The sequence below is a fragment of the Dasypus novemcinctus genome, chromosome 4, assembly GCF_030445035.2.
Source record: "Dasypus novemcinctus isolate mDasNov1 chromosome 4, mDasNov1.1.hap2, whole genome shotgun sequence".
Lineage (NCBI taxonomy): Eukaryota > Metazoa > Chordata > Mammalia > Cingulata > Dasypodidae > Dasypus > Dasypus novemcinctus.
In genome coordinates, this window is record NC_080676.1 from 25,271,301 (window position 1) to 25,284,862 (window position 13,562).

At 36.2% G+C, this 13,562-nt stretch overlaps 1 long non-coding RNA gene across 1 annotated transcript; it reads right to left on the reverse strand.

The window, feature by feature from the left end:
* Positions 1-1,211: 1,211 nt before the first annotated feature.
* Positions 1,212-12,680, reverse strand: LOC111766639 (uncharacterized). Its single transcript, XR_002798624.2, has 4 exons — positions 12,390-12,680; positions 8,371-8,502; positions 5,048-5,102; positions 1,212-1,378 (listed from the first exon to the last, which is right to left on the reverse strand). It is a non-coding gene; the product is annotated as an uncharacterized lncRNA (long non-coding RNA).
* Between the last annotated feature and the right edge of the window lie 882 nt (positions 12,681-13,562).

A 13,562-nucleotide genomic window follows, 5' to 3' on the forward strand; every position in this document is an offset into this window, starting at 1 on the left:
CCTTTCATTGTCACTTGGAGGCAAAGGATTATCTAGGCAAGTACTTAATTCATTTCATTTTTACTATTGATTAAAGGTATCAGACTTAGTGAATTTACTTATCTTTTAGGTTTTTAGCCCAATAAGAAGCAAATAATTTCCATCCAGTACAACAGATAGCTCAAATTATCTATGACCTGCTGAACAGTAAATCTAGCTCAGAAATCTTATTCCCACATTTCTTTATTAAATTGGCTATAAACACCCTAGCTTCTTAAATGCTCTTTAGTCCACTCATAACATCTTACTTATTCCCTCATTAATTAAGGAGTTACATAAAATATTTGACATGTGTTCTTTTTCATTTGCCTGAGAGTCATGATTTTATCTGTTTGAAATTATACTTTAACATGACTTAACTCTCTTAGCCTCAGTTTATCTGTAAAAGAAAGAGAATATCTCTTGTTTTATCAGGTTTTTGTGAGAATTAAGAGGCAATAAACATAAGGCACAAAGCACAGAACCTGTTGCTAAGTAAATGCACATGAGGTCTCAAGTTTTGAATATGAGTTTCCAAAGAGGGTATTAAAACATCTGGAATCAGGGATATGGTCCCATTCATTACTGGTCTACTCCTTTCCAAAAAATTTAGGTATCTTTCCCAAAATCTAGTGTTTCCTAAAATCTAGTGCATGCATTAGATTTTACAAACTTGCCTGAAATGACTTTTCTACTTCGATGATCACATTCTTTAAAACGGTATTTGCTGACTCTCTGCTAATTATATAACACACACCTCATGGAAATAATGTCCAGTGGGAACTATGTGTAAGCAGCAGAACTGGATGACCTTCATCACTGGAAGCTTTCCAGTGCTTGTTTCAAAAGACTTAGGCAAGAGTTGTGTTTTAAAAGTCCACAATAGTAACAATTCAATTTAACCTAAAAGATACACTAGGATGTTCTTAGACCATTTTCTTAGAACTATATTATTTAAAATGCAAAAGGATGATATCAGAGATGATAATTTCAATAAAGGATATACTGAAAAAATATATTTAGCTATGAACATATTCTGAAACTGTTTTCTTAAGACTTTTTCTACCTGGAGAGCTCTTAAAACTACACAATCCTTGTATATTTGACCTCCTTGTATTTCCCTCTTGCCACCCAAATAGATACACCCTTTTCCACTCCAGTGCCCCAAATAAAGAAGCCCCAAATTTACGCATCAGAAGTTTATTTAAGAACATTTTGAAGCCTAAGGAAGGCTAGCTAATTCTCTCCAGATGGTGGCAAGTTTGTTACTGTTGCAAGTTCTCCTGAGTCCCCTGGAGCCTCCAAATTTCCAAAACTTTGCATATAGATTTTGAGAAAACCTTCCTCCCCAACATACAATCTGTGAGAAATATAAATAGAGGGTTAAATAGCAGAAAACCATGGAAGACAAATAGTTAAATAATAGCACTATATGAATGACTAAGAAGTCCTGAATAAACTGTTCTGAATCCTAACACTTTTAGTTAGAAAAGAGTAACTTAAAAACTCAAAGGGCAAATGGATAGAATTGATGATAACATCTTATAGTGTATAGAACTCATGCAGCTGGTTTATAAATGGAATTGGGCTGAAAAAGATAGTGTAGGACAAAAACGTCAATTGAAAGAAAGCCAGAGAATAAACGAGAATGAATAACATAGTGAACCCACAGGTGGATGAGAATTGCAGGTAATTGTATAAATACAATAATGCCCTTCTGTGAACTAAAACAAATGTACATAACTATTGCAAGGTGGTAAGGATGTGGAGAAACATGGGAAAATACAATTAATATAATCTCTGAACTATAGTTAACAGCAATACTGTAATATTCTTGCATCAATGTCAAGGATGGACCGTGTTGACAATAGGGGGTTATGTAAAAACTATACAAATGTATACTAGAGACCACAGTTAGTGGTAATAGTCTGGTGATATTACCTCATAACCTGTAATATGTTGTGTGTTGGCGGAGAGGAGATGTATGGGAACTCCACACATGTCCATGATTGTTTCGTAGGGTCACAATTAAAAGAAAAACTAACTCAAAGGAGTGAATGATCACAATGCTTGAAGAACAAAACTGCCCGTGGCCTGCACATCCCAGGCTTTGGTACGATGACTGCATCTTCCTCCTCTACCTTTTAACACAGGTGCGGGTCGCTGGCCCTTCAGCCCTGCAGGGCTCCTGCGAACGGGAGAGTGCCGCCCACCCGGTGCTCCCCACGACCGGAGACACCTGGGAATCTGGGAGACTCCTTCCAGGGACAGTCCTGTCCCTTACACCTGACCTTTCCACCTGCTGTCTGCTTCCTAAAGCTACTTTAACAGGAGACAAAACCTTTTATGGGTAATTAAATTTATAGCTGAAAATGTAAATACCCCTGGGAGAGGAAACACACCAACTGTGAGTCATTCACACTAATGTAGGATTAACATCTGATTCTTGGCTGGTAATACTTTAGGAGCACTCAAACAATAATATACCATTCATGCTTCTCTACAATTTTATTTTTCCCTTTAAAAATAGACCCGGTGTCACAGGTTGTAGCTCAGGGTATGAGGGCCTGCTTCCCACGGAAGGGGTTCAATCCCCAGTACCTCTTAAAAAAAAAAAAAAGATTTGAAAGGTCACTCCGTAGAGCCAGCTGCCTAATCCTTCTTTACTGGCTATCAATGGATAGTGTGTTTTCAACAACTTACTATATAACCATTGCTGCAAATGCCTTATACATACAATTTTGTGCAAACCTGTAAGTACATCTGTAAGATTCTTAGAAGAGGAACTGAGTAAAAAAAAAGTATGTGTTTTTAAAATGTTGGTAGATATTAACAAATCTACCCCAGTTTAGAGTCTCACAATAGTTTAAAGGGTGTCAGATTTTCCATAGTGAAAAAAAATGGCATTTGTATATCCCCTCAAATCTTAGTTATAAAAAATTATCTTGTTTACATCTAAAACTTGTAAGGTTTCTTTTCTAAAGAAATCATTTTGATTAGAGAAAAAGAAAGCCCAAATAGTAATTGTTTTTTCCTTGATTAGGTGTAAATTTATTGATTGATCCATCTTTCCTCTACAGATTTCCAGTATCATCTTTAGTATATTCTAAATTCTATATGTATTTGAACCTATTTTGCAACATTTTATTATGAAATTTTCAAGCATATAGCACTGTTGAGAGAATTTACCAGGAATACATGTGTACCTCTCCACTTAAATTGTAACATTTACTGCATTTGCTTTTACATGTATCTATGTAAGTATGCATATCATTAACCAGAGTCCAAGAGTTTGTGACTTTTTCTTTCGAGATTTAATTTATATATAATAAAATACACAAACCTTAACTGTGCAATCACTGAGTTTGACAAATGCATACACCTATGTACTTCAAACCCCTACCAAGTTATAGAACTTAATCTGTTTCTTGACTTGCTAGTTTTTACCAATAACCTGTCTATTCATATCCTATTAGCAATCTGTTTTAAATATTCCAGCTTCATAGTGTGTTTTAAAAGCTACATGGCTAGTTCCCCATTGTTGCTCTTGTTTTCAGAATGTTTTGGTAAGTCCAGAATGTTTATTTTTCCTCCTTAATTTTCAAATCACTTTACCTGGCTCCAGAAAAGGAGGGGGGAGTCCTGTACAGAGATTTAGCGAAAGTGAAACACGATATTCAGTGTACCCATGCAAGGACAGGAGATGACTTTCCATTTAGTCAAGCCTTCTTTTGTGTCCCTCAGTCACATGTTAGAATTTTCTTCATAAAGTTATTTCACATTTCTTAAGTTTATTCCTTGTTTAAAAATTTTTTCCATCATATTTTATGTGAAATTTGTATACAGACAATTTATCAAACTTGCTTATGATCAACAGGAACTTTTCAGCTGATTCTCTTGGATTTTCTATTTATACAATCATTATATGCAAACAATGATAAGTTTACCTCCTCCTTTCAAATTTTTATATCTTTTAATTTTTTTCCTATACCTCTGATCACATCTGGCCCCAAAGCAATGCTTTGGTTGGGAGAAATTAATAACTTTTATCTATTTCTTTTATAGTAAATGGTCTCTGAATATAGCAAATGGCTATCCTCTTCTGGGGATGGTCTTAGCAATTTATTTTTTTCTAAAAATTATTTCACTTCATCTAAGTTCTAAGTTGAACAAGAGTCTCATAATTATTTTCATTTCCTCCATATCTCACATTTCATTTTCCCATTCTCACGTCTTATTTTGTGTAATTATGCTTCTCTTCTTTTTTCCCTTGATTAGATTAGCTAAAAATTTGTTCACTAGTTTTAGAAAGAATTTATTTTTTTAGCTTTTCAGTTTTGCAATTCATTAAGTTTTGGTTTTATGAGTTCTTTCCGTTAGTTATGTTTAGGTTTATCTTCTGGTTGTTTGTCTAATTTTTCAACTGTGATGCTTAGTGAATTTAATTCCACTTTTCTTGTTGATCTAAGAAAACATTATGTATTTTTCCTCTGAGCACTGCTTTAGCTATATCCCATGGGTTCTGATATATAATGACTTAATAAGTGATATTTCTAAATATTCTGACATTTTAATAATTATTTTCTTTTTGACCAAGAAATTGTTTAAGTTAATTCAAAAATATCCAGATACTAATTTTCTTTTTAAATTAATCTTGCAGTGAAGTTTTTTGTAGAGCAATGGTTGTGATGTAAGATACTATGTGTGTATGCATCTGTTCAGGAAGTTTTGTTTCCCATATGTTGGAGCTTTTTCTACCAAAAAAACCCCACCAAACTCCTATTTAATATATGCATAGGTATATATTTGCATATATTTTAAAATACATTTTAAAGTAGCATATATTAACTACGATGAGCTAGGTATTGTATTTGTGATACAATTACACTGACTGGTTCATTCTTAATTATCTTCCTTTATAAAATAAGACCAATGCTCAGAGAGCTTAAGCAACTGCCAAACATCATACAGCCAATTCCAGACTCAAAATAATGGATTCCAATAGTAGAGTAAAAGAAAAACAGCCTACCCAAGGATGACTGACTCCAAAGTCTGCATTATTTTCACCTTCCCTGGCTCCATCACTAGAATGATGTTCGAAAACAAAGCACAAATTACATACCATGTACAGGTAATATCAACAAACTACACCATTATAAATATGCAACCATTTAGGATGTTAGGAATACATAATAAGGAATGTAGACAAGTTCTTTCACATTTCATAAGAGCATAAGGCTTTTATAGATGTCGAATGTAGAGAATATGCCAAGGGAATCGTTCCTATTTTGAAATTCTTTCATATTATCTAAGAGGTTTCTTCCTATATTTCACTCTCTACCATCAGGAAATGCCTCTTCTAACCCAACCTGATTGCTTCATGCTGTAGTTTAACCCTCTGTTTCGAGTTTTTTGGAGATGGAGAACAGCTGTTGCCTGTCCTCTGCACGATAACACTTCATAAACTTGAAGCCTTCCTTAGCAATCTTTTCTCTGGCGTAAGTAATTCTAATTCCTTTATCTTTTTTTAAAATATGTTCTAAAAATGTGGCTTTTTTTATTACTGAGGAGAAGGACGATGCTTGTTGTCCACAACCTTCTTAAGCTGTGCTGCTCATTAAAAAGCTGTGGGATCATGAAGTGGTGAAGGTTGCGGTGTGATTGTTTTACGGTGCCCGTTGACTGTGCTCCCTGGGGCCTGTTAACCCATCTCGTAAAACTCCTGGCTTTCGCCTTCACACTCGGGTGTTAAGGGAAACCAAAATGGCGCACATCCAAGGACAGTCTAAGAAAGGCATGTAAACAGCAGAGGACTTTGCGGGTTTTGCACCATTTTATGTGAAATACATGTTTTAAAGCATTTTGAAAACTTATTTGAGTAGCGTAGAAAAGAAATAAATAAACATCTTAGACCTATAAAAACAGACTATAATTTTTTTTTTTTTTTAATCACAAGAAGAGAAACAGTCCATTAGAGGCTCTTGCCTCTCTGGAACTCTACAACGATTTCTGCGGCCTTTGGATCCCTAGAAATCACATGATAATGACAAATCTAATCCCTTGATAATGACAGAGCAAAAAGAGTGATTTATTGGAACTGAGTTATGGTACAAAAGAAAGGGCCATCATTATGAATGTGAGCTATTGTATAAAACATAAAATTCTTAATGCTTATAGTATATTGGCTGAAAGAATAAATGAATTCTGTAAGGTATCTCAAATGTTAATAAGAGATAACCTTTGCCAAGAGCTCTCCTAGGTGCCAGGCATTGTTAGGCACATAGCCTGCATTAACTTCTTTAATTCTCAAACCACCTAGGAGGGAGGGTTTGTTATCCCAATTTTACAGATAATAAAACTGAGGGAGGAGTCTCAGTTACATGCTGAAAGTCATGCTGGAGGTAAATGGCAGATTTGGAATCCTAGCTCAGGTGGTTTAGCCAAAGGTCATTGGTTTTTAACCATGCTGCTCTACTAACATCAGAAGATGATTTAGCCAAGGACTGGGCTATTGAATACACCCATTCATCAAAACTCACCATTCCCGAAGAGTCCAAGAAGTGATTTTCAATTGCCACATTCCCTTGGGCCCCAATCACAGGTAGGACTAAGAGACACTGGGCCCTCCATCAGGTGTGTGCTACCAGCTCAGTAGAATGCACTTAACCAATTGGATTTAATATACTCCTACCCTGGTGTTTCTACTTTCAAATTATAGGCACTCCAGTGTCTCCATCTCTTTCTCCTTTTCTTATAAATAGTATCTGTGTCTGCATCTGCAATTATAGGCACTCCAGTGTCTCCATCTCTTTCTCCTTTTCTTATAAATAGTATCTGTGTCTGCATTTGCCTATACCAATGGATTATAAGCTCCTAAGTGGGCGAGGGTTCTGCCTTCTTTACCTTTATATTATCAAAGCCTCCAGCTCTCTGGAATGTCCCTCCCTAACAGGCATACCCCAGGGGAGGCTTTCCCCAGGCAAGTGTTCATCTGGGGCAAAGGATGAAAGAAAAATGATTGAACCACCCAGAGGGTCTGGTATGGAGAGCTGAGAAGACTGAGACCCAAGTCAGATAAACAGGCCAAATACCATACTGCCCAACCCACGGGTTAATTGGAAAAGGGGGAACCAAACCATACAGCAAGACAGGAGGAAAATGAGGCATAGGGGAAGAGGATGGAAACTAAGGAGTGTCAGAGTCAAGTTCAGACTTTCGTACATCCGACAAAATCATATCTTACACTATTCCATTGTGAAGCCTTTTAAATGCCACCAGTTCCATTTTGGCTGTGTCACCAGCTTCATCCACATAGAAGTATTCATTCAGTTTTTGCTAATATTGTGTTCTTTTTCATAAAAATGGGTGGGAAATGGAAAAATGCAATGTACTTTACAGGAACAAAAAGCACAGTTCTTAGAAAATTAAAACAGTTGTGGCAGAGATAAAAGTCATTATGTGTACCTTCCATGGTAATTCTTCAATCTACAGTTCTTTGGACGTAGCTGGTCAAGTGTGGGTTTATGAAGGAAAACTATGAAGTTGAAAAAGATGTAAAAATCCTACACCATCTTCAAAATTTGCGACTAAATACAGTGGTAATTAAGGAATTTAGCCCTCATTTTAGTTCTCTCGTGCAGCAAAGCTCTTTTTAACATGTTAAATGCATTCTTCAATTTTCAGACATTTGACGTTCAAATAGATTTTTCAGAAACTCATATAAAAATGCAGGGAGGGGAGGGGCGAACAGATGGGGCACAAGGCATGTTAGGGCCATGAAAGTCTTCTGACCGACACTGAAGTGGTGGGGACAGGACATCATGCATTTGACAAAATCCGTAGAACATTGTAACACAAAGAGGGAACCCTATTGTAAGATATGACTTTAGCTAGTAATAATGTATCAATATTTGTTCATAACTGAAACAAAAGTACCACCTGGTACATGATGTTAATAGCAGGGGAGTTGAAGAGAGAAGGGGTATATGGTAATAATTGTAGTTTCTGGGCAATTTTTCTATAAATTTCAAACTGCCCTACAAATAAAGACTTTTTTAAAAAAAAAGCAGGGGACTCTGCATAAAACTGTTAAGGAGAAAAAAATTAATTTATTAGTATGGCCAGTGGTCCTCAACGAGGGCAGTTTTGCCCCTAATTGGATATTTGGCAATGTCTAAAGACATTTTTGATTGTTGCACTGAGGGAGAAGGGATAGGCTACTGGCACCTGGTGGGTAGAGACCAGAGATGCTGCAAAATATCCCATAATGCACAGGACAGCCCTGATTTAGGGTAAGATAAGAGCTGTAACAGACAACCCTACCATCTCAGTGACAAAACACTGAAGGCTTACTTTTCACCCCGGTCATAATCCAATGTGGGCTGGCAGTGGTGGCCTCTGCCCTTACAGGCATTCAGGGAACTTGGTTTCATCCACCCAGTGGCCCCCCAGCCCTGAGGTTTAAGGATCTTCCACTGGATCTTTCTGGAAGGAAAACAAAGAAAACAAGTCTTCATAGAAATGTCTGGGAGACTTTTTAGGCAAACTATGGAGATGACGTGTGTCAATTCTACCCACATTCCATTGGCCAGAACTCAGTCCCATGTCTGCACCTAACACCAAGGGAAACCAGGAGATATAATCTAATTCATGTGTGTTCAAGATGAATTGAAAAAATGTTTGATGAATACCTAGCTAGTCTCTACCACCATGTCTTGGCTACCATTGTAAGTAACAAAATATTTAGCTCACAGGCACTTAATAACAATCAATGAATAAGAATTTTTATTAATGGAGAGGATTATTGCTTTTTTTTAAGAAAATGTGGACTAGAGTAATAAAATAGGTGCCGTTAACTAAAACTAACAGTTAATATGAAGCCATCTACAAATTTCATTTTAAGCAATGTTTGTGTTGCTAATGAAATTTGATGGTTGGTTAACCAGATTTTAAGGCAATGTTTCTAAAATTAAAATATAAATATTACTTGATATTTATTTCATATCTTATTCTTTTCAAACTCATCACAGCCATTAATATGACCTAAGCTTCTTTTCTAATTCATTTTTTAAACTTTCTTCTTTGTCAACCTTTGAGTTGCTTGGATTTTTTTAATAAAAAGCGTGCAAAAGTTATATACAATGAATAAAATCATTAGTCTTATAAAATTAATAAAAAATAAAATATTGGCTTTCTGCATATTCTAACCAGGAACAGAGACCAAACAATAGCCATGATCAACAGTATAATGTTGGAAGTGTTTTTAACTTTTGGCATCTTTAAAAAGATATTTTTAAAGCAGTTACTCCCATATGCCTCCTTATTAAAAAAAAAAGACAAGCTTAAAATTGTTAAGTTTTGCACCATATCTCAAATGTTACTAATCTAGAATTTTCTCAGTCCAAATGAATATACTTTTCTACAAGGGAGATAAAAAAAAATTTAAGACCTCCAGTGAATGAATTTAATTACTAGGCAGTCATCCTCCCAACTCCCTATCCTATATTGACATTATTCTGAAATTAATGATTAGATTTAGGTTAGCCATGGATAACATATTGTTCAAACACAACCAATTTCAAAAACATCTTACAATAGTTCTCCTTTCATTTCCTTCTGAATGCCAAAGTTCCCGTCACTAATGGATTGCTTACAATAGGCTAAGGAGTCCAACAGTAGTATACAGTAAGGGGAGAGAGAGAATATGGTCATGATGAAATTGCTGCATTCCATTGCAGAGGTGATAAAAATAAAAATGCAGTGTTTCTCATAAATATTTTTGACTCACTTACTTAGAAGGATGGAAATATTTATGGTTTGGGAAACTCTGGCTATCAAAGAGCATTCTCATTTATTCTGTGCTATCAAGTAGCCTTTTGTTAAAGTGGAGTTTTATGAGTAAGTTATTACTGGGAAATCTGCCTTTAGAACATGAGTAATGCAATAAATTCCATCCATCCAGTTAGCTTATTTTGGGCAGAACTATGTATAAATGAGCCAATTGCATTTCACCAAGGATATTCTATTCTCAAGTTCATATGTGACCTGGGTCCTTGTATTTTTGAGATTACTAATGGCAGAAACATTCAAGATGGAAGATTTTTATTTGGAGAATTTCAATCAAAAGTTGACATAAAAATGCCCTGAACAGAAGTTAATAGTTAAATCAAGAAGTTGAACTGATCTTAATTAGCTATAGAATCACATTGCAGTTCATGAAAATAGCACGTGGTACCCATGAAGATCTTTTCCTATCTTGAATCCCTTTGGTGTATAGTTTGCAACATATTCCATACAAAATTGTTTGTGCATTATGCCATCAACTTCTATAGCTGTAACATGTATGTCAGCTTTGTTTCCAAATTGCACTGAAACCACACTGATATAAGGAATTACATTTATGCACAAGGCAGTTCAGCAGAGCCTGGCTTGGGAGCCACATGGCCTGGGCTTCAACAATGGCTCTGCCTCTTTGTTAGAAACTCTGTGGCACCTTGGGCAAGTTACACAGCAGTCCTGTGCCTCACTCTAGGTCTCTGCAAAATGAGGACAATAATAATACCTAATTTGTGAGGATTAAATGAGTTATTGCAAGTAAAGTTCTTAACACAGTGTTTGACATCTAATAAACCCTCAATAAGTGTTAGCTCCTATTATTATTGTTATTATTATTATTATATTATGCTTATCATTCTTCTTCTGTATATTCACACACACAGAATCCAGCAGAATACAGGCACCACAGAAGGAACTTAGTATGTACATTTATTGAATAAATTGGCCACAGTAGAGTTTATATGCTTATGTAAGCATGTCATAAAAGAAGTTTTTAAAAACCAGCCTAGTAGGGGGGGAATGGCATTTGGAGTCAGAGAAACCTAAGAATCCAGTTTATGAGGTTACAGAAATGTAACCTTTGCTGACTAAGTCTCTGTTTTCCCATCTGCAAAATGGTACCACGAATAGTATCTTAAAAGATCATTGCAAGAATTAGAAACAATCTGTGGTGAGCCTCTGGAACCACGCCTGGCACTCGATAAATGAGAACTATTACTGACATGTAGAGGATGATGCCGAAAGTACAACAGCACCGATCTACAGACATCACTCACTCATGCTACCAGCTTTTTAAGTGTCTACCCTGTGCAAGGCACTGAGCTAGTGACTATGAAGCAAAGATGGAAAAGAATTGATTCCTGTACCTCAAAGTCTGTTGAGAAATAGGATTAGAAAAAGATGATGAAATAGCTGATGTTCTGCAGAAGCATAGCTTTTCAAAAGTAAACCAAGAATCAGTACAAAGCAGAAATACAGATCAATGACCACATGGAGCAGACCACAGTCAGGCCTGTTTTAGCACACCCTTGAGTAGGCACAACGGCACAAATGGGAACAAAAAACTAGGTTATGCTGTGAATGTATAAGGTAACTTGGTGGTACAAGATGGTACTCAAGAAATTTTAAATACAGAACCCAGAAGAGACAAGTCTGGGAAACATGGCTTCAACAAAATAGGAAAAGAGCCTGTCCTAACATATCCCCTGGGTGCTGATATGAACCCCCGTGCACTCCCCCAGCGCAGGAAGCAATATCAGGCACAGGCCGCCAGTGGTGTTTTCTCCAATCTAGCCGACCCTTCACTCCACGTAGACAGCTGAAGCCACCCAACTCAGCAGGCCTTCGTGAAGAAGAAGGGAGGCACAAGGGAGCCCCGTTCACTCACACCAGCGTGAGGCTCTGGTCCTCTGCTTTTCCTGAATTGCTGGTTTGCCGGTTAGGAAGTCAAACAGAGAGAAAATTGTGTTGCTTAGGAAAGTTATGTTGCTCAAAACATAATTCTCATCCACCCTCAAGACCAGGACTGCTTTCGTGGTCTAGCCCATCTTACCATAGAGAAACCTCAAAGACATAGACATTATTTGCATATTATAACAACTTTCAAAGCACTAAAAGAAATCCAAAGCTCTTAATTCATTTTACAAATCTAGAAAAATTTTTAAATGATATAATCAAAACAAAACTAGGCATCAGCATTTCCAAAACTGTGATCCACAAACCCCTCTTCCTAGCAGATGACCCACACAAAAGAAGATTCTGTAGTAAGTAATTTAGATAAATGCTGCATATGATAATGCCTTTCTTGAAGACTCTTAATATATTTTTATATTAAAGGCTTTGAGAAGTCCTGCTCATAAAGAAACCAATTTAACCAAGAATTTCCCAAACATTATACTGAAAACTCACCCCTCTTTTGTGATCCCAAACTCTTCTAAAGCCAAGAAGGTAAAAGAATCTAAAACAATGATGATGAACTAAATTTGGAAATGTAACAGATTTTATCAGGACTATAGACATAAATCACCATCACTCACCTTCAAATGTCAATAACGAGACTGTAATACCTCAAGTCTGACAAACACAAACACATTTCTCCATTTACACGTTTGTATATTGAATTATTAATTAGACATTTCAAAAAGCATATTATTCTGTGAAATATCAGCATTAATGCAATTTCTGTTTATATTCAATTTTTCTTCGTTGGCCTTGAGAGACACAAGTGGAATCTAGAAGAACATTGAACAAGAGGGTTGATCAATCCAGGCAGAGAGAGTAAGAGGCAGAAATTATTTTCTGCAACTTCTACTCAGAGTCCCCCTCATCTTCTGAAACCCAAGTGGAGATATAGATAGAATAGAATGGGCTTCCAAGAAATGTTATGGGAACCCAGTGTAATTCTCTTCCAAGGCTGCTCTCTCAACTCTAAAAATAGCATGTGTGTCTCAAGTGCAATTTGACCACTTGGCTCTTTCTCACCATGGTCCCAGCCACTGTGCCTCTCTGCTAGCTTCATGATGGCAGGGGCAGGCTTTAACTTGAAATGCCTTATGTAGCCTATTAGTGGATGCTAATGATACATTATTTCCTTGCGCCAGTGTAAACTACCCTGTGACTCTAATCACATCAGTCTGTGTAGATGGCTGTCGTGTGATGAAACAAAGCATCCATTATGCAAATTATATTGAGCTATGAACAATTTAGAACAAACCAAGTTGAAAGACATCAAATATTGCATTTCATGCACAAAATTTGGGAAGCTTGAACCTAAAAAAATTTAATTCATCTTTATTTCAGTACTGCAGAGCCAGTACTTGCGAAAGATTTTGCAAAGTTATGAATCCTCTATTTACTGGAGAAATAGAATTTCTATGTATCATATATATATTTGAGATAAATATAAGTACAAACCTAAATTTCTAGGTGTCATTTTTATATAATGTTCTTTTTGTTTTGTTTGCTAATTTCTAAATCTTGCAAGAGATCCTAATACTCAAAGGCCAACAGCTTTTTAAAGAGGCAGGATACCAACAATTTCAAATGAGCATCTCTTTTGACTTACATAAAAGGTGTAAAAAAGTTACTAAGTTAAATTATAACCAAAAAAAACCTGAACAGTTAGGAAAATGGACTTTCCATACAAAGTTGGCTATACAGACCCTGGGTATATATGGATTGGTATAAATTAGGCCCAGTTTAGGTTATCT